The following is a 22,325-nucleotide window of genomic DNA, read 5'->3' as shown; positions in this document are numbered from 1 at the left end:
TGTCCTAGCTCGGCGGTACGTCATCAACATACTCTTCATCATCTCCTGCTCTCTCTTACCTGGTCAATGAAATAACCCGTGGAAAGCCAATGAGTACTTTGAATGTACTCGCAAGCAACCCATCATGTAGAACAACATAATAATGGAACATGAACTAGTACCCATGCCAAGTTTTGCGGAAAGCAAGCTTTTCCCTGAATGCAGCAACATGATCAAATACTTGTACGGATATGCATCATAAGGTAAGCGGTAACCACGTGAACAGGTTACATATAACAATATCATCCGAGGACTGAACATCCCATGTTCAACCTCCATGCTAAGTCACCCAACTTGACCAAGTACCATCTTCCTCATACACACACACACTAACACTTGGTTTATGCGAAAACGACTGGACGTAGTTTAAGAAGGATTTCCCAACTGTCCTTGACCGTGGACACGGCTATTCGAATTGTTTTACACTATGCAGAGGTTGCGCGCTATACCCACAAGATTCGGGAAACTTCCGTGTCAGCCACGACTCAGGTATATAACATACCCGAGGTAAGTACCCGATCATTGCATTTCCCATGGTGACACTAGACAAAGAGTCCACTCGATTGGTACGTAGCCCACATGATGTACGTCTTACGAGCACCAACTCTGGATCGTATCATCCATGCAGGGACCAACGGTGTGCCCGGAACCTGTAAAAAACAACATAATCGCTCTTCCCGAGAGTGATCATATCACTCCTATCACTAGTAATGCGGGCTCTTTGCTAGCACTGACCAAAGTAATCTACAAAGCCCCGTCCCATAAAGGGGTATTGTGGTCGCGAATGTAAGGTTGGGACGGTCGACACATCTTAAATCTCTCCTTGTTTTCGAAATCACAAACACACCAAATCTTTCTTGGTACACCACTTCTTTCTCAAGTGGTCACCCATCTCACACCGTCACCCTCGGGCATTAGTGGCACCCGATGGTGTTTTCGTTAAGCCTTTGTAATCACCTCTGTGTTACTATCACAATGTATATGGACATCATATGCGTAGCACTACTATCAACGTATCTACTTTCCTCTGCATGACCCTCATAGGTGGTAAGGTCATGTTCAAATGCAAGTTCTCTCAAGGAGCCATCGGAAACACCTTGCCGAGGGTTACCGATTTAATCATGATCATATGCATCAGAATAAAGTAATCAACATGTCATGCATAAACTATTTTCTCAGACATGGTCAAAGGGCTACTTGCCTTACTCAAATAGGTCTTCGGGGTCTTCGAGGTCTTCTAGTCCAACTCCGAGTACTGCGTCTATTTCGCCATCTATCGTGGGAAACAACCACAGTAAGCCTCACAGCATGCAGGAAAAAGTGCTTTATAAATAGGAATTTTATTTTTGTAGGACATCTGTGCTTATAAGAAAAATTCCTAAAGCTGTTCTCAGGGGTTTGGATCACCAAAGAATTTTGAATTTGTGGGAATGTAGGCATTACTGGCCACATAAGAAGTCTACAGAAAATATCCTGCTAAAAATGAGTGGAGGCACTCATTTAATAGGTCATGAATTTAGAAACATTTAGGAATTGGTTTCACTTGATTTGGAGTTGGTATGAATTTCCTATGGATGTTCTAATATGGAATAAATAGCAAAAAGGAGCCATCTATTTGATGCGATAGAAATATGACACATAAAAATGTTGACTAATGCTGCAAAAATAGTGCATGGTACTATAAGTCTCTTGAAATTGGAATCACTCCATTTGTAGTTGATTTGAATTTTGTAGGAATTTTTCAAGGTGGGGTTTCAAATATTCAAATTTGAAGTTGAATAATAACACCACAGAAAATTGCTCTAGAAAAATGTGCAAAGGACACATTTGGATAGATAGTGATTTTAGAAATCTACAGAAACATCAATCATCAGATTTGAAGCGGAAATGAAATAAATATGGATTTTTGAAGTTTCTGACAAAAAGGAAAAAAGGGGTAAAAGGGCTTACCCAAAGGCCTATATGGCGAACCGACGAGGGATAGCTACTGGGCCGGGCGAGTAGCTTAGCTCAGCCTAAAGAGCTGCCATGTCGAAAGTGTACCGTCTGAAAGATGCCTTCAACGCAGGCAGGAGCAAAACGCCGAAGGGCGCGTCCACTTAAGTAGTGCGGCCCACGTGGCTGCCTCACTCGCCGGCTGACAGGGGGACCCGCCAGCTGATGGGGTCTTCTCCTACCTCCCACTGAGGGAGGCAAAGGCCGCCTCGCCGGTGCATGCTGGCGCTACCAGCCACCGAATTGAGTGCCCCACCCACCGCAGGGTGCAGGAAACAGCGGCGGCTCCACCACCGCATGCGCAGATGTTGAGGCCCATGGGAGAGCACTCGTGACGGTGGCAGGTGGAGAGTGGCAATGGTGAGCATGGGTACGGCAACACAGCAGGGGAGAGCGGGGATTGCAATGAGGGGAGGCTCGTGGGGAGTGATGTGGTGCTCAGGTGCATCTTAGAAGGAGAGAGGAGCTCGAGAATGCACGGATTTTGGATATGGCCGACGGGAGGGCTCCGGCCACTTTCATGGGTGGAGAGCCCGAGAGGAAAAATTAACGAGTCTGGGGGCCTGGTGAGGGGTGGAGAGGGAGAGGGAGCAAGAGGGGTCAAGGAGGGGTGCACATGTACGCTTAAATGGCGAGGCCGAGGTGCCCCGTGGACTTCGCCCATGGCCATGGCTTGGGCAGCGCCTAGAGGCAAATGGCTGCCCTGGTCCTTGTATACGGCTTCTAGGGCATGGTCCGGGAAGGGGAGAGAAGAGAGAAATAGCGGAGCAAGGTCGAGGAGGGACCCCCGCGCGGGCAGTGAGTGGCGGAGCTCTGCATCGTCGGTCACGCACGAGCAGGGCGAGGAAAGGTCCAAAGGAGGATGGATGCGACCGCATGTCGCGTTGAGCACACAGATGGGAATCTTCTAGCGAGCGAGGGCTGCCTGAGGTGGTCAGGGCATGGGGTTGAGCATCGCTACAGTGCTCTAGTGCGCTTTGGCATGCTCCACAACGTGCCCTTTGCATGCCAGACTGAAACAAATGGTGTGGGGTCGCGGCCAACCTTGTCTATTAGCTGCAGGGGCAAGAAATAAGTTGGGGATGGCATTGGATGCTCTGAATACTCGAGAGAGAGGAAGAGGAATGGAGAGAGGGGTGAGAATCTGCTGTCTAGGAGGGTAAAATGATTGAGCTTTGGCCATGGGAAAGCTACTCGGTTGTGAAGCATCACAAGGAGGAGCTCTGGTAGAAAATTGAAATGCAGGAGATGAGAAAAAGTGGTGAAACCAGTAACTTTAGCAAACTACTAGAAGGTGTTTGATGATTTCTTGGGCTAGAAAATGGAGTCCACTTGCTATGAAACTCAACACGATCATAATTTAGGATAAAATGAGGTTGTACACAAATTTTGGAATTTGTTGGAGAAAGTCTCCAATGTAGATTTGAAAAACCTTAGAAATAGGCAGGTATGGCATTCTGATTATAAACCCCTGGAAATTAATTCCCACAAATACACCACTTGGTGTGGTGATATTATTTGAGTATGAGAGCATTCCCAAAAAGTTTTGGATCAATTGGAGAAACTTTACAATGTAAAGTTTCCCAAAGCTAAAAAATCAACAAATAAGGTTTTGAGGGATTTGTCACAAGTTCATCTATTCTCCTTGATGCACCACATGGTGTGGATGCACGATTAGGGTATAAGAACATGTCCATAAAATATGAGCACAATTGGAGACACTTGGCAATGTAGAGTTGCTCAAATTTGGATCTGGACAGATAGGGTTTTGGAATATTTAGCTCGATCAAATTAACTTGGATTTTAGTTGGATCAAATTAATTTGGATTGAGATGGAACTTGGCAAGATCATCACATATATCATGTACGACATGCTATAATTTTACTGGAATTTAGGGAGAATATTTCTTATAGAAATATTCCAAAATCTTGAAATAGGCAAGAAGGGTTTTGCAGAATGTTTTGAACATGACCATGTGTTGAAACCTTCATATATGGAATACATATGTCTACTAAGATTCCCTAAAGTTTCTCAAATATTTAGAAATTTCTGGCCTGAGAAAAAGGTATTTAAATAAAATAGTAAAATAACTTTTAAAATAATAATGTTGTGATTTTGGGAATACATTTTGTTAATAAGATTTAAATAAAATGTTTGGTGCAAAACAACTTCCCTAATTTGAGGACTTGTAGTGCAAATCCCAACTCAGGGGTTTTTGAAAGCTTAAATTAAACAAATGCCTTTTTGTCCAAATAATATTTGGGTAAAAATAACTCTTGGTCCTATACACACGGTGTGGTCATTGGACAATGGTTTTGGTCAAGGAGGTGAGTCTAGAGGGTAGCAGGAACATTGTGATTCAAACACAAGCAACAAGCAAGCAAGCAACAATCACATCAAGCATCACAAGCACTCACAAAAATTTTAATTGGTCCTGACTTTTGAGATAAATTAATTTAGTCAGGAGAGTCAAATACCAGGGTGTGACAGACCTTATCCCCTTAAGAAAATCTAGTCCTCAAGATTTCTAGGCTAGGCATTCGAGAGATACAAAATCTTGGGTTGGAGGTAGTCTTCACGTCCCCATGTTGCTCCTTTTTCAATGTGGTTGCTGCGGTGGGTCTTGAAGTTCTCGACGATAGAGCTTTGAGTGCTTCACTCATCTTCAATTGAACACGAATGGGGTTTTGGAAATATGTTAGGCTTGACTTAGGGTAAAGGGCTTGGTGAACTAAGTTCCTGCAAGGTTCTGCCTTGCATGTGTATTCCGAAGTCCGAATACATGGAAAGGTAGTGCGTCTGGGTGTTGGTTGTGGGACTGCTCATGTAGGTTAGTGACACCTAGATGTCTAGTGTTAGAATAGAAGGGTCAAGGTATTCGCATAGCTCCCCGCTCATGGGGAAGTCCTTGAATCCCTTAAAGCAGGTGATCTAACGTTGTAGGTGGTCTGCACCCTCGAGAGCGTTGAAGTGTGTCATTGCAGGATTTTTCGTTGAGATATTCTGCTTGAGTAAGTTGCCCTTGTACGTGCTTCGTTCATCTCTGGCCGTTTATCATTGTCGTTACGGGCGCATGCTTCCAGCGTGTCTTCAGATGTTTGGCCTTCTAGCCTCTTCGTAGCTTCTCGTGATAGGGTTCGGGTTGGGTCTCGCCCATGAGTCTAAGCTTGGAGACTCGTTGTTTTAGAATGGGTTCTACCATCTCGGAAGGTTCGTGTGGGGTTCTGGATGAGCTCGCTGTTGGAAATATGCCCTAGAGGCAATAATAAAGTGTTTATTATTATATTTCCACATCATGATAATTGTCTATTATTCATGCTATAATTGTATTGACTGGAAACCATAATACATGTGTGAATATATACATCACAACGTGTCCCTAGTGAGCCTCTAGTTGGCTAGCTCGTTGATCAATAGATGGTCATGGTTTACTGATCATGGACATTCGATGTCATTGATAACGAGATCACATCATTGGGGAATGATGTGATGGACAAGACCCAATCCTAAGCATAGAACTAGATTGTGTTGTTCGTCTGCTAAAGCTTTTCTAGTGTCAAGTATCATTTACTTAGACCATGAGATTGTGCAACTCCCGAATACTGTAGGAGTGCTTTGGGTGTATCAAACGTCACAACGTAACTGGGAGATTATAAAGGTGCACTACAGGTATCTCTGAAAGTGTTTGTTGGGTTGTACGAATAGAGACTGGGATTTCTCACTCCGTGTGAAGGAGAGGTATGTCTGGGCCCACTCGATAATGCATCATCATATTGAGGTCAGTGTGACTAAGGAGTTAGCCACAAGATGACGTTTGAAGGAACGAGTAAAGAGACTTGCCGGTAACGAGAATGAACAAGGTATACAGATACGGACGATCGAATCTCGAGCAAGTATGATACCGGTAGACAAAGGGAATTGCATACGGGATTGATTGAATCCCCGACATCGTGGTTCATCCAATGAGATCATCGGGGAACATGCGAGAACCAACATGGATATCCGGACCCCGTTGTTGGTTATTGACCGGAGAGGTGTCTCGGTCATGTGTGCATGCTTTCCAAACACGTAGGGTCTACACACTTAAGGTTCGATGACGATAGGGTTATAGGGGAATAGTGTATGTGGTTACCGAAGGTTGTTAGGTGTCCCGGATAAGTTCTCAGACGTCACGACAAGTTCTGGAATGGTCCGGAGATAAAGATTCATATATAGGAGGTGAGGATTTGGTCACCGGAAGTGTTTCAGGCGACACCGTTAATGTACCGGGACCACCGGATGGGTTCCAGGGGTCCACCGGCAAGGGCCACCAGCCCAAAGGTGCTACATGGGCCAAAAGTGGGTGGGAACCAGCCCCTAAATGGGCCGGTGCGCCTCCACAATCAGCGCAAGGCGCAACAAGGTGTGGAGGGGCAAACCCTAGGCGTGGGGAGGCCGCCTTCGGCCTCAAGGCCAACCCTAGGGCGTCTCCACCACCTTGGCCGCCGCCCCAAAGCCATCTAGGGCTACCGCACCCTTAGGGTGGGAAACCCTAAGGGTGGGCACCCTCCTCCCTCTCCTCCTATATATAGTGAGCGTTTTGGGGCTGATTTGAGACAACTTTTCTCTCTCTCTCTCGGCGTAGCCATACTCCTCCTCCTCGTCCCCCATAGTGCTTGGCGAAGCCCTGTCGGAGTTCTACATAGCTCCACAGTCACCATGTCGTCGTGCTGCCGGAGATCTCCTTCAACCTCTCCTCCCTCCTTGCTGGATCAAGGCGTTAGAGGCGTCACTGGGCTGCACGTGTGTTGAACATGGAGGCGCTATTATTCGACACATAGATCGGAAACTACCGCGATCTTCCGCTGTGAGTACGACTCCATCAACCGTGTTCGAGCAACGCTTCCGTTTAGCGATCTTCAAAGGTATGAAGATGCTCTACCCCTTTGCTCGTTGTTGGTTTCTCCATAGGTAGATCCTTGTGTGACGTAGGAATTTTTTTGAAATTACTACGTTCCCCAACAGTGGTATCAGAGCCAAGGTTCTATGCATAGATTCTATGCACGAGTAGAACACAAAAGTTGTGGGAGCTGATTTTTTCAATTGCTTGCCGTTACTAGTCTTATCTTGATTCGGCGGCATCGTGGGATGAAGTGCCCCGGACCGACTTTACACGTACTCTTATGTGAGACTGGTTCCACCGACCGACATGCACTTGTTGCATAAGGTGGCTAGCGGGTGTCTGTCTCTCCCACTTTAGTCGGATCGGATTCGATGAAGAGGGTCCTTATGAAGGGTAAATAGCATTGGCATATCAATGTTGTGGTTGTCACGTATGTAAGAAGCGTTCTTGCTAGAAACCCTAACCAGCCACATAAAACTTGCAACAACAATTAGAGGACGTCTAACTTGTTTTTGCAGGGTATGTTATGTGATGTGATATGGCCAAAAGGATGTGATGTATGAGATTCATCATGTTCTTGTAATAGGATTCATGACTTGCATGTCGATGAGTATGACAACTGGCAGGAGCCATAGGAGTTGTCTTAATTTATTGTATGAGATGCAACGCCATGTGGTTACTTTACTTTATTGCTAAACGTTAGCTATAGTGGTAGAAGTAATAGTTGGCATGACAACTTCATGGAGGCACAATAATGGAGATCATGGTGTCATGCCGGTGACAATGATGATCATGGTGCCCCGTAGATGGAGACCAAAGGAGCAAGATGATATTGGTCATATCATGTCACTATATGATTGCATGTGATGTTTATCATGTTCTTCATCTTATTGCTTAGAACGATGGTAGCAAAAATAAGATGACCCCTCATTAAAATTTTGAGATATGTATTCCCCAAAGTGTGCACCGTTGCGAAGGATCGTTGTCTCGAAGTACCACATGATGATCGGGTGTGATAGATTCTAACGTTCCATACAACAGGTGTAAGCCAGTTTACACACACAAAACAATTAGGTTGACTCGACAAGCCTAGCATGTATAGACATGGACTCGAATACGGGAGACCTAAAGGTCAAACATGAGTCGTATGGTTTATACGATCAGAATGGAGATGCTCAGCATTGTTGACTAGTCCGTCTCAAGTGATTATCGAACACGGGCTAGTCGACGTGGATCATGTAACACTTGGATGACTAGAGGGATGTCGATCTAAGTGGGAGTTCATTAGTAATTTGAATAGATGAACTTTATTATCATGAACCTAGACTAAAATTGTCTTTACAAATATTGTAGATCCAATGGCCAATGCAAATGTCTCATTCAACTTAAACGCATTCCTAGAGAAAACCAAGATAAAAGATGATGGGAGCAACTATGCGGATTGGGCACGTAACGTAAAGCTTATCCTCACTGCTTCCAAGAAGGCATGTGTCCTTAATGCGCCGCTAGGTGATCCTCCCGTTCCTGCGGCAACCCAGGACGTTAGGAATGCTTGGCTGTCACGGAGTCATGACTACTCTCTCGTTCAGTGCGGCATGCTTTACAGTTTAGAACCGGGGCTCCAAAGGCGTTTTGAGAAATACATAGCATATGAGATGTTGGAGGAGCTGAAACTTGTTTTTCAAGCTCATGCCCGGGTCGAGAGATATGAAGTCTCCGACAAGTTCTTTAGCTGTAAAATGGAGGAAAATAGTTTTGCCAGTGAGCACATACTCAGAATGTATGGGTTGCACAACCACTTGACTCAACTAGGAGTTGAACTTCTGGATGATGCGGTCATTGTCAGAATCCTCCAGTCGCTTCCACCTAGCTATAAAGGCTTTGTGATGAACTACAACATGCAAGGGATGGAAAAGACTGTTCCCGAGTTGTATTCAATGCTGAAATCTGCGGAGGTAGAAATCAAGAAAGAACATCAGGTGTTGATGGTCAATAAGACCACCAGTTTCAGGAAGGGCAAGGGTAAGAAGAACTTCAGGAAAGATGACAAAGCAGTTGCCGCGCCCGGTAAACCAGTTGCCAGGAAGAAGTCAAAGAAAGGACCCAAGGATGAGACTGAGTGCTATTACTATAAGGGAACCGGTCACTGGAAGCAGAATTGCCCCAAAGACTTAGCACACAAGAAGACTGGCAACTTAAAGGTATACGTGATATACGTGTTATTGATGTGTACCTTACCAGCGCTCGTAGTAGCTCCTCGGTATTTGATACCGGTGCTGTTGCTCACATTTGCAACTCTAAGCAGGAACAACGGAACACGCGTAGGCTGGCTAAGGACGAGGTGACGATGCGCGTCGGGAATGGTTCCATGGTCGATGTGATCGCCTCGGCACACAACCTCTACATCTACCTTCGGGATTAGTTTTAAACCTTAATAATTGTTATTTAGTACCAGCTTTGAGCATGAATATTGTATCGGGATCTCACTTGATGCAAGATGGCTACTCATTTAAATCTGAGAATAATGGTTGTTCTATTCATATGAGTGGTATGTTTTATGGTCATGCCCCGCTGGTCAATGGTTTATTCTCGATGAATCTCAAATGTAATGTTACACATATTCATAGTGTGAGTCCCAAAAGATGTAAAGTTGATAATGATAGTCCCACATACTTGTGGTACTGCCGCCTTGGTCATATCGGTGTTAAGCGCATGAAGAAACTCCATACAGATGGACTTTTGGAGTCTCTTGATTTCGAATAATTTGACACATGCGAACCGTGCCTCATGGGCAAGATGACCAAGACTCCGTTCTTCGAAACAATGGAGCGAGCAACCAACTTATTGTTAATAATACATACCAATGTATGCGGTCCAATGAGCGTTGAGGCTCGCGGAGGCTATCGTTATGTTCTCACCCTCACTGGTTATTTTAGTAGATATGTGTATGTCTACTTAATGAAGCAAAAATCTGAAACCTTTGAAAGGTTCTAGGAATTTCAGAGTGAGGTGGAGAATCAACGTGACAAGAAAATAAAGTTTCTACGATCTGATCGTGGAGCATAATATTTGACTCACGAGTTTGGCACGCACCTAAGGAAATGTGGAATTGTTTCACAACTCACGCCGCGTGGCACACCACTGCGTAACAGTGTGTCTGAACATCGTAATCGCACTCTATTGGATATGGTACGATCTATGATGTCTCTTATCGATTTACCACTATCATTTTGGGGATATGCATTGGAAACTACCGCATTCACTTTAAATAGGGCACCGTATAAATCCGTTGAGACGACACCGTATGAATTATGGTTTGGCAAGAAACCTAAGCTGTCATTTCTAAAAGTTTGGGGCGGTGATGCTTATGTAAACAAACTTCAGCCAGAGAAGCTCGAACCCAAAGCGGAAAAATCCGTCTTCATAGGATACCCTAAGGAAACTATTGGGTATACCTTCTATCTTAGGCCCGAAGGCAAAGTCTTTGTTGCTAAGAACGGATCCTTTATAGAGAAAGAGTTTTTCTCGAAAGAAGTAAGTGGGAGGAAAATAGAACTTGATGAGGTAATTGTACCTCCTCTCGAACTGGAGAGTAGCGCAACACAAGATAATGTTTCTGAGGTGCCTGCATCAGCTAGAGAAGAAGTTAATGATGATGATCATGAAACTTCGGATCAAGTTACTATTGAACCTTGAAGGTCCACAGGGTTACGTTCCGCACCAGAGTGGTACAGAAACCCTGTCATAGAAATCATGTTGTTGGACAACGGTGAACGTTCAAACCATTAAGAAGCGATGGCGGCCCGGATTCCAACAAATGGCTTGAGGCCATGAAATCCGAGATAGAATCCATGTATGAGTACAAAGTATGGACTTTGGTGGACTTGCCCGATGATCGGCGAGCCATAGAAAATAAATGGATTTTTACGAAGAAGAATGACGCGGATGGCAATGTGACCATCTATAAGGCTCGACTTGTCGCTAAGGGTTATCGAAAAGTTCAAGGGATTGACTACGATGAGACCTTCTCACCCATAGTGATACTAAAGTTAGTCTGAATCATGTTAGCAATTGCCGTATTTTATGTTTATGAAATCTGGAAATGGACGTCAAAACGGCATTCCTGAATGACTTTATTAAGGAAGAATTGTATATGATACAGCCGGAAGGTTTTGTCGATCCTAGCAATGCTAACAAGGTATGCAAGCTTCAGCGCTCCATCTATGGGCTGGTGCAAGCGTCTCGGAGTTGGAATATTCGTTTTGATGAGGTGATCAAAGCGTTTGGGTTTATACAGACTTATGGAGAAGCTTGTATTTACAAGAAAGTGAGTGGGAGCTCTGTAGAATTTCTCATATTATATGTGGATGACATATTATTGATGGGAAATGATATAGAACTATTGGAAATCAAAAAGGCCTATTTGAATAAGAGTTTTTCAATGAAGGACCTTGGAGAAGCTGCTTACATATTAGGCATCAAGATCTATAGAGATAGATTGATACACCTCATAGGTCTTTCACAAAGCACATACCTTGACAAGATAAAGAAGTTTAATATGGATAAGGCTAAGAAGGGGTTCTTGCCTATATTACAAGGCGTGAGGTTGAGTACGACTCAACGCCCGACCATGGCGGAAGATAGAAAAAAGATGAGTATCGTCCCCTATGCTTCAGCCATAGTGAAAGTGTGTTATATCGACTAGAGGGGGTGAATAGGAGATTTTTAGAATTCCATCACTGAGGAAATTCCTATTGAGGAAATTCTTCACTTATGAATAACTTGTAGCGGAACATCAAAGGATCAGGGGTGCAATGTATCACTACAGCAGTTTTGAAGATGAGGAATATGAAAAACAGTTTGCATAGTACGCATGCATAGAGTAAGCAGGTGATGATTAACTCGCGTGAAGAATTTGAGGTTGAGGAAATTCAGCATGCGTGCATTAATATTTTGAGGAATAAGCATGTGAAGAAAAAACGTTCAAAAAGCGTCAGAGTTCCATCGGGGTTAAGTTACAACTCATTACATAAAACACTTCAGAAGAACCAAGAGTTTGTAACTTTATAAAGTTCATAAGCCCCAAAATATACCATGTGCGAAGACTAACTCTCAGATTTCTCCCCCTTTGTCATCAAGTGACGAAAAGGGACAAAACTAAGGACTAACGCCCCTTGAAGACTTTCACTTCTTGGCTGATGAAGAAGACGCGTGAGGATTCTTGGCGACGGGCTTCCTCCTTGGGCAAGTGGTAGTGTCTTCTTGTTCTTCATTAGATTCTGCAGTGCGGAATGAAGAAAAGAGTTGTCCTCAAGGTGTGGAACTGGAATTGGCTTGAATTTCTTCTTGGGAGGCCACGACCAGTCGAAGTCCTGAGTAAACTCCAATTCATGAAGTTCTTCTTGAGTCTTCAGATGAGCTAGAGTGGTCGAGGTGCGATCAAAAACCTCATGAAGATAGTAGTGATTTTTCTTCACTGCATTCTGGGTCTCGTTGAGGGTTTTCACAATGGCACTGAATTGACATTTTACCCATTTTTTATTCTAATCGACCTTCTGATGAAGACTGAGGAGTAGTTTTCTGTTAGTCATTACCCTTGGGGCAACAGGGCTAGGCGGCTCCTGAGTTTCAGTTTCATCCCATGAAGAATATGCATTTGGTTCACGAAACTGCCCATCAAGGGGCCAACTTCCTTCATCGATGACAGATTTTCCTTTCCCTTCAACAGGCTCAAAAGTCTTCTTGTTGACCCTGATAGGAGGCATATATCCAATGTGATTGTTGAAATCAGCACCATAGTTGATGCCTGAACCGTGTCTCATGAATCTCATGATCCATGGAGCGTAAATCTTCAGGTCGAAGGGTGACATAGCATTGTCAGCCAAAGTCCTCAGGAAGAAGTCTTGAAGGTTTATGGGGATGCCTTGAATGATGTTGAAGAGGACATTCTTCATGATGCCTACAACATCTTCTTCATCATCATGGCCCTTGATTGGAGCGATGACACTGCACAGAATCCTCTAGACAGTCTTGGGTTCATACTTCAAGTCTTGAACCAGAAAAGTTGTTCTTGGTGGTTGACCCTTAGCCAAAGGCTTGATGAGGACTTCCATCAGTTTGTTGGGCAACTCCCGTTCATCATTCATAATCACAGCTTGTGCTGAGGGAATTGAAACCGGAAGCACTCACTGCAGCTCAGTAGAAGGGGCTTTTTAATGTGTGTGCTGAGTCATCCAGTCCAGCACCCAAGTGTTGATATCCTTCGGGTCTCCAGAGATGTGCAAAGTTGCATAAAACTAAAGATTGATATCACTGTTCCAATCACCGATATCAGTGCAGAGAGGCAGCAGTCCGGCTTAATGAAGAACGTTAAGGACTGGGGCGAAGCAAGGAATTTCTTCCAACTCAACATGAGGAATATGTGTGTGCTGAAATATTTTGTTTCTTCCACAGAGCACAGAGGCATAGTAGTTGAGCTGAGTCCTTGTCCAAAACTTCCTATGCTTGATGTGAAGCTTGTCATAAAGATTGTCGCCGATGAAATACATCCGTTCTTCATAGAACGCTTCGTTCTGAAACTTTGGCCTCTTTGAAAAAGGCTGATTTTGCATTGGCTAAAGATTATGCTGCTTTTGTTGAAGAGATACTATCATTGCTGTTTCAGTGTTGACCACAACAATAAGAGTTCCAGTATTGGGTGTAGGAGCATTTTCTTCAGCATGTTCCTCAGGGTGAGGATTTTCTTCAGGTTGAGGGTTTTCCTTAGGTTGAGGATTTTCCTCCGGTTGAGGATTTTCCTCAGGTTGAGGATTTTCCTCGGGTTGAGGATGTTACTCAGCTTGAGAAATTTGCTTGGTGGAGGAGGCAAAATCTTGAGCTGTTGCAGCTGATCCTTGAGCAGGTTCATGAGACGTCTTGTGATGAATGAAGGACTGAGGAATATCATCAACTTGTATTTCCTCATCCATGGTTTCTTTAGCATCAACATCTTTCATTTCCTCATTTATCAGAATTCCCTCATCTTCTTCTGGAATGACATAGTCAATTCCGAAAGGAATCAAACTATATCATGGAGCTACCTTCAGAGGCACAACATCGAGTGGAGCAATTTCATCAAGTGTTTTGAGGCTCTTGGCCTTAGATGATTCTGGGTTTAAAGAAGCTTTTCTTTTTTCGCTTCTTTCTCAGCAGCCTTGGTTTTCTTCATGTCTGATGTAGACAGAATAATTTTTTCACCATTTAGGATTGAGGTGAAGGTATTTTCTCTTCAGGAGCTGGTGCATTATCTGTCCTGGCAGTTTCCTCAGCCGAAGCATTTTCTTCAACTGGAGCAGATTCATCAGCTGGAGTGCCTTAAGGTATTTCCTCAATCAGAGGTTCATCAACTCGACTATCTTGAGGCATTTCCTCAGCAGGAGATTCTTCTTCTTCATCTTCGAAAGTGAGCTGAACAGAATAGCTGTGTCACACCCTGTTTTTCACCCCAAGTTTTCTGTGTTGCAAAAATCAGAGTTTGTTAAAACTTTTTCAAATAATGTTGTGAGTGCAATGTCAGCCCTTGTTTGAGTGTATGCTTGCTTGTTTGATGACTCAAACTCATGAAAAACTTATTATTTTGCTCTCATCAAAAACCCTTTTTCCTTTACATCAAGATCACCTTCATCATGTTGGGATACACTACTAGCTCATGAAGCCAAGTGGCACTTCCAACCAAAGTTGGTGATCTGATCCTAATATCATTTTAATTCATTAAAAACATTATTTGGTGATTTAAAATATTATTTTCCTATTTTATATATGTGTCTATTTCTAAGGCCAGTAATGATATTTCCACAAGGAAAATTACTTTCCTGCCTTAGAAAATTCTGAGTAGATTCATGGAAGCTCAGAAGGACATATATTTTCCATACATAAGATTTTCAACCCTATTTTATATTAATATTATTTGAGTAAAACCCTGAAAACCATTTCGGTCTGTTTTAGCTTTTTGAGGTGTTTCCAAAGGAAATTATCTCAGTAAATTCCCATAAAATTACGCGAGCCCTCCCAAACCATATTAGGTGCTCACTTAAAATCTCATGTTGATCCAAGGTGAGGAAGTGCACTTAAAGAGCCCAAAACCCTCTCTGTCCAGAGTAGAGTTGGAACAACTCTACATTGCAAAGTTTCTCCAATGGAGCTGAAACTTTGCAGAGGTGTTTAACATCCCAAATGAGGACTCCACACCAAAAATGGGATTTGTGAGACTCTGTTTGGCCACACTTCCTTTGTAAAGGACAGTACTGGTCACTTTGAGACATTTTCAAGTTTGCAAAGCCAAACTTGTTCAATGGAGCTCAGATTTGGTGGAACCCCATGTTTTTACCCCAAGACTAAACCTGTTAAGTTTCATTTACAGTGGTGGAGTGGAAGCACCCCAAGTCACTGTCGAACACCTACTGACAGGAAGGTAAAAACCTACCTAGCCACTATTTTACCCAATGTCAAGGCCCCATACTTGGTGGGTTAGAGCACCAGAACACCCTGAACACCCAGTCAACCAACCCTCCCCAACTCCAAGCACAAGTGACAAGAACTCCAATTTGAGCTGCAGGACAGTACTGGCAACACTAGTGTTCCTTGCTCCCTTGACCAGCTCGAGCTCCCACTAAACCACAACGGCTAGGCACACTCCCAGCATCACTCAGGACATGGAGGACACGTCCCAAGTGCCCCAGAGCAAGCCAGCATGCCGTGGCATGCCAAAACTGCGCTCTGGGCGCGCTGCAGAGAGCCACCCGCAAGGGGCCGATGCTCCGGCCGGTCCCAGCCTCCCTAGTTATGTCGAAGCGCTCCCCCGACAACCATTCAGTGCAAAGCTACCCCAGGGACCCTCTCCCCCTCGCGCAAGAGCTCAGGCGACGCGTGCCCGTGCGTGCCCGACGCGGCCGAGCATGCACGGTCGCTGCAGCTCGTCCCCACTCGCTTTCCCTCTGCGGCCGTCGCACCAGGACGCCCTAAACCACGTTCCGAACCCGTGGTTTCGCGGCCAACACCTCACTGTGCTTGCACGCATGCCACGGTGAGTCACCGGCGTGCCCGAGTCGGGTCACCGTCGCTGGCCTATAAATAGACCCCCCCGGCACTCCAGCACCCTCCAAGCAGCTTCAGCACAACTAGTATACACTCCCTAGCAGCCCAGTCGAGCTCGTAGAGCCCCGGTGCTCGAGATCGACCGAGGCCCCTCTGCCTCGGAGCTCCGGTCGATCTCCGGCTACACGTCCGCTCTTGCGCTGCCCGACCTCTCATTACACTCCCCTCGACACCAGGAACGTTTCCCCTAACTCTCCCGAGCGAATCCATACCCCTAGCCCCTAGTTCATCACGAAACAGAAACCCTTCCGCCACGAGCACCTCGTCGCGGGCAACCCAAACCACCTCCGTTGACGTCCCGACCACGAGCAGGTAGGCGGAGGAACGAGGAACCCGTTCCTGTTCCTAGCTAGGCCTGAGGACAACGACAGCCTCGCCGGCGTCCATCTCCACCTCTCTGGCCGGAGGTAGGAGAAGGACCCGACAGGTGGAGCCCACCTGTCGGTGTCCTGGGGCAGCCAGCGCGCGCAGCCGCTTACGCTGACCCCAGGGGCCCGCAGGTCAGGTTTGAACCTGGCCCGCGCGCGCGTGGTGGCCAGGCCTGCTGGCTGGGCCGGTTGGATCTGTTTCCCCTGGCCTTTTCTTTTGTTTTAATCCAGCAAACTAAATGATTTTTATAAAAAGATTTAGCGAGTAGAAAAATATAATTCTTCCACCAGTATTTTTCTAAAAATGAGTAGTATTTGATTCTGTAATAGTTGACATTTATCAAAAACAGAAACTATTTTGGTATAATAAAATGATATTAAAAAGCACTTGTTTGCTTCTGTTTGCTTTTAAATAAATATGCTTAGCTAATAAAACAATAGGAAATTTTTTCAAAATAATATCCTGAATTTATTCAAGCCTTGCAACATTTTTAAAAGCACGTTGTGATCTGTTTTAGTGAGAGCTACTATTTATTTATTCCTTTCTCGACGGTAGAGTTACCGAGTGACGGAGGATCCGGAGCGGAAGACCTCGAAGACCCCGGATACCTAGCTGACCAAGGCAAGCATGCCCTTTTGCCATGACTTAAGTAATTAAAATGATGCATGCTAGAATAGCAAGTAATTTCTGTTGCATGTGATCACGATGCCGGTTCATCATTGACGTGATGGTACCGAAGGCTTCTTCGAATTACTTGCATTTATAGTAGTGATATTCACATGGCTCCTCGGAGCACAAACATGATGAGCTCATCCTACCACCTACGAGGATCATGCTACTGCCATGTTTACTAGTAAAGTAGAATCACTGCATTGATCTTGACCCTACCCCGTGAGGGTCACGATATTATCTTGTTGACAAGTAATAATAGAGCATTTTATCATGAGCATAATGATGAGTTAAATAAAGAGTTTATGAAAACCCCGTCGGGTGCCACTAATGCCCGAGGGTGATGATGAGTTGGTGATCACTTTTGGTGAAGTGATGCACCGGTGATTTTGGTGTGAGTATGGTTTCGGAAATGAATTAGATTTAAGATTTGTCGACCGTCCCAACCTTACCAGTACGACCACGATACCCCTTTATGGGACTAGGCTTTGTTGATTACTCTAGTCGGTACTAGCAAAGAGCCACATTACTAGTGGCGGGAGTGATCGGTGTCACTATCATGATGCGGTCATGCCAGGTAGGACGACTATGCCATTATTATGAGTTCCAGGCACACCGTTGGTCCCTGCATGATTGTTATAGTCCAGAGTCGGTGCTCGTAAGACGTACAACATGTGGGCTGGGTACCAATCGAGTGGATCTCTTTGTCTAGTATCGTCAGGGGAAAGATGATGATCGGGTACTTACCTCGGGTATATGTGATATACCGCGAGTCGTGGATGACACGGAAGTATTCCATTTCTCGTGGGTCCAGCATACTACCTCTGCAGAGTGTAAACTATTCGAATAGCCATGTCCACGGTCAAGGACAGTTGGGTGGTGCTGCTTAAACTATGTCCTGAGTTTCCGCATAACCCAAGTGTGTGTGCGTGGTGTTAAAAAGGTGTTGTTATAATCATGATGATCACAATACTATGATCAAGTTCGGTGACTTTACATATAGGGTAAACCCGGATGGTTTAGCCCTCATTAATATCTTGAGGATATGACAAGTCCGATGACTTGGCATATAGGGTGAACTCGGTGTGTTCAACCCTTGACAGATATGTCAATATCTGTAACCTGTTATTCACAAGTAGTTCTTTAACTTGTTGCACATACTTTATCATACCACCACATCGCATTCCACTCGAGATATCTATTACTGTTATTCATTACCATATATATGTCATGGGCTATTTGCGAGTACATTCAAAGTACTCATTGGCTTGCCACTGGTTATGTTATTGACCAGACATGGAAGGACCGGAGTTTAGCGATGAGTACGCCGTCGGAGACGGACCTACGATCTAGGACGCTTCCGAGTCAGAATGCCTGTCGGTGTATGCTTGATGGCATGGGCACCGCTTAGCCCTTTCGAGTTTCTGCTACTCGATGTATCCCTTTTATTTGGCTTTAGGCCTTGCTCTTGAACCCGACCTTCTGGTCATTTGATGTAATAATTTGGTACTTGGATGTAAGACTCTACTATTCAGTATCTGTGTTCAGGGAACATTGATCCTTGGGGTCGCTGGGCACGGCGAACTCGACTTGCTAGTCGGGGTCCCCACAGAACTGGTATCAGAGCTAGGTTGACTATAGGAAGCCTTAGATAGCATGGACGTTAACCAAGAACGTTAGGACGCCAGCCTTGCACAAGACTCTTGCACATACAACCTCCTGACTTCTCTCCTATGCCTTGTAGATGGCTGGTGTACCTGAGACGCTTCTGGAGACCGGCTTTCCACTACTTCTGGTGGATTGTCTCGAGAAGTGCCACGTATGACGCACGCCCATCTTCCTCTACCACGAGCACTGGGTCAACGCCGACACCAAGGAATATCACGTGGACGTGATAGTGAAGGCTAATGACTCCCCGTCTAGTTGGTTCTTTGAAGGACCACAGATGGGAGAGCTGATGTTGGCAGTGGAGACGGCTGCACGAGAGGCGCTCGTGCAACTCCGCAGCATCCTCCCTGAGATGGCTAATGAGCCTGTCACTCGTCATCTACCTTTCATTAAGGAAGGAGTGGATGGGAGTTGGACACTCACCCCAGCCACGGAGGATGGGATGCCACTGAGGTTTCAGACCTACTTCAGTCTCTCGTCAGACACCCTCACACACTTCCTGGTTAAGGAATCAGTCAAGCTTCGCGAAGAGCTACACCTAGTCAAAGGCCTGCTCCACACTGATAAGATGCAGAACCGCAAGGTAAAGAAGGCAGGCGCACCTGAAGGGAGGGCAGCTGTTGCCACTAGGGGTGGTGTGTTACCCATCCAGGCAGTCCCTCTTCGGAGTCCCCGCCTGACAGCAGAAGAGTACACTGAGATCTTCGCCGCCTCGCGCAAGAGACACCGAGACGTGCGGATTCTTTCTTCCACTCCTCTAAAGGAAGAGGATGTTGATGAAGATGAGGATCCCGTTGAGTCCGCCTTTGAGACCGAGCATTCCGCCGCGTTGGTTTTAGTGTAGGCAATTCGGAGTACCCGAGTATAGGGTATCCTTGTATCCGTTTTTAATTTGTGTATGTGTGCTTGATGTAAGTCACCTATTGCCTTGGGCAGCCTGTAGGTGACTACGTCACCTAGTTGTCATGAATGCAATTTCCAGTTTGTCAAAAACTTTGGTTTTAAAAACTTGGCACATGCACGTATTGGACCCCCTCTTACTAGGAGCAAATCCTTGTACTCCCGAGCAAGGTGGCATTTTGACCTGTCTGTTTCTATGATAGGATGGTGAACGTAACCCGCAATAGCACCTTCGGCAACCCCGGCGCCGTCTCCTCAAGGACGCCGCAGGGTACCGAAGGAGAAGCTCACGCTGGAGGTCACCACGAGCAGCCTAGAGACCTTCCGCCACCTCCTCCTCCTGAGAACTTGACGATGGCTCAATTCCTTCAAGCTCTTCGAGAGGAGCGTCAAGCCAGCAATGCCGCTATCCAGTAGCTGACCCAAGTCCTGGTGGACAACCCGCCGCGGAATGAGTATGGCGGTGGTCGCTCTACTCTTTCTGAGTTCATGCGGACTACGCCCCCCCATATTCACAGAGTCGACTGAACCCCTGGATGCTGATGACTGGATTCGCACCATTGAAGACCTCCTTGCGCTGGTCAAGTGCACTGATGATCATGAGAAGGTCCTTTATGCTTCTCACTGTCTCGGAGGCACCGCCAGGGCATGGTGGGATGGATTCCAGATCATGCGGGCAGGGCAAGTCATCACGTGGGATATGTTCAAGGAAGGATTTCGCGCGGCTCACATTCCGCCTGGACTAATAACCATTAAGAAGCGAGAATTCCGAGCCTTGAGGCAGGGCAGTGGAACTGTTAAGGAGTACCTGCAGAAGTTTAATCTCTTGTCAAGGTACGCACCTGAAGATGTTAACACTAAGGCCGCTAAGGTGGAACGCTTCATGGAAGGGTTACAACAGTCCCTGTAATACCAGCTGGTGGTTTGCGACTGCCAGACTTTTAGCGAGTTGGTTAACAAAGCGCTTATGCTGGAAGACAAGCGTCGTGCAATGGACGATACCCGCAAGCGCAAGCTGATAGGCAGTGGAGGACCCGGTAACGCAAGACCAAGACCGTGGCAGTCAGCACCTGCAAGACCCAACTTTCAGCAGCAACAGTACAAGTACCCGGTGTTCCGCCAGAATTATCAGCCTCAGCAGCAAGTCAAGCCAGTAGTCAAACCGCCGAACAACGGTGGAGTCAAGACCAACCCTCCAGGGCAAGTCACCTGCTTTGGGTCTGGTCAGACTGGGCACTATTCCAGGCAGTGCCCCAACAAGAAGCCCGACGCGCCGCGTCCCAATGCACCCAACCCTATTCAAGGTGCACCAGGGAGGAACCAGCCCCCCCGCAACCAACAGTTCAATGGTAGGGGCCGGATCAATCACATCACTGCAGAAGGAGCACAGGAAGACCCGGACTGCATTCTGGGTACGTTCCTCGTCAACTCAACTCCAGCAACAGTGTTGTTTGATTGTGGTGCCTCGCATTCTTTTATTACTCAAGGGTTTGCGGAAAAATGTGGTTTAAAACCCACTTTACTCCACGGGCAGATGGCAATCCAAACCCCGGGAGCAGTATTAAGGACCAACCTAGGGTGTAGAAGGGTTGAGATAGTTATCAATGGGACGAGTTTCTTGGCAGACCTCATTGTGCTTAAATCACAAGGTGTGGAAGTAATCCTCGGTATGGATTGGTTGGCCAAGCACCAGAGTCTTTTGGACTGTGCCAACAGAGCCATCACCATGATAAGCAACCAAGGGGTCAAGGTCAAGTTCGTCTCCGAGCCAGTATCGGCTCACGCACCTCGAGTCAACAGTCTCTCCGAGGTAGAGCTTGATCGAGTGCCTATAGTCTGTGAATACCCGGACGTCTTTCCTGACGAGCTACCCGGAATGCCTCCTGACCGAGACATTGAGTTCATCATTGAGCTTATGCCCGGATCGAGGTAAAAAGTCTTACACGATGGGTTCCGAGGAGTTGGCAGAGCTGAAGAAGCAGATGGATGAGCAACTCAGGAAAGGGTTCATTCGTCCGAGTGCGTCACCTTGGGGATCACCTGTTCTGTTTGTTTCAAAGAAGGATGGTACCATTCGACTCTGCGTCGACTACCGTTCCCTTAATGAAGTGATAATTAAGAACAAGTACCCGCTCCCCAAGATCGAAGACCTGTTTGACGAGTTAAACGGGGCTAGGGTATTTTCCAAGATCGATCTCCGATCGGGATACTACCAGTTGAAGATCTGACCAGAAGATATACCCAAGACTGCATTCGTGACCCGGTATGGTCTATATGAATGTACGGTCATGCCCTTCGGTTTGACAAATGCCCCAGCCTACTTCATGTACCTCATGAACAAGGTCTTCATGGAATATTTGGACAAGTTTGTCGTCGTGTTCATCGATGACATACTAATCTTTTCCAAGTCCGAAGAAGAGCATGAGCAACACCTGAGGCTAGTTCTGGGAAAGCTTCGAGAGCACCAACTTTATGCCAAATTCAGCAAGTGTCAGAACGAAGTTGGATTTCTGGGTCATACCGTGCCGGCATGCGGTTTAGCCGTGGATCAGTCCAAGATTTCTACAGTGACCAACCGGGAATCACCCAAGGACGTGAAGGATGTCAGGAGTTTCCTCGGGCTCGCAGGATACTCCCACAAGTTTGTCGAGGGATTCTCCAGCATCGCTC

This window comes from Hordeum vulgare, chromosome 7H (assembly GCF_904849725.1).
Source record: "Hordeum vulgare subsp. vulgare chromosome 7H, MorexV3_pseudomolecules_assembly, whole genome shotgun sequence".
Classification (NCBI taxonomy): domain Eukaryota; kingdom Viridiplantae; phylum Streptophyta; class Magnoliopsida; order Poales; family Poaceae; genus Hordeum; species Hordeum vulgare.
Note: the sequence above shows the minus strand (reverse complement) of the source record.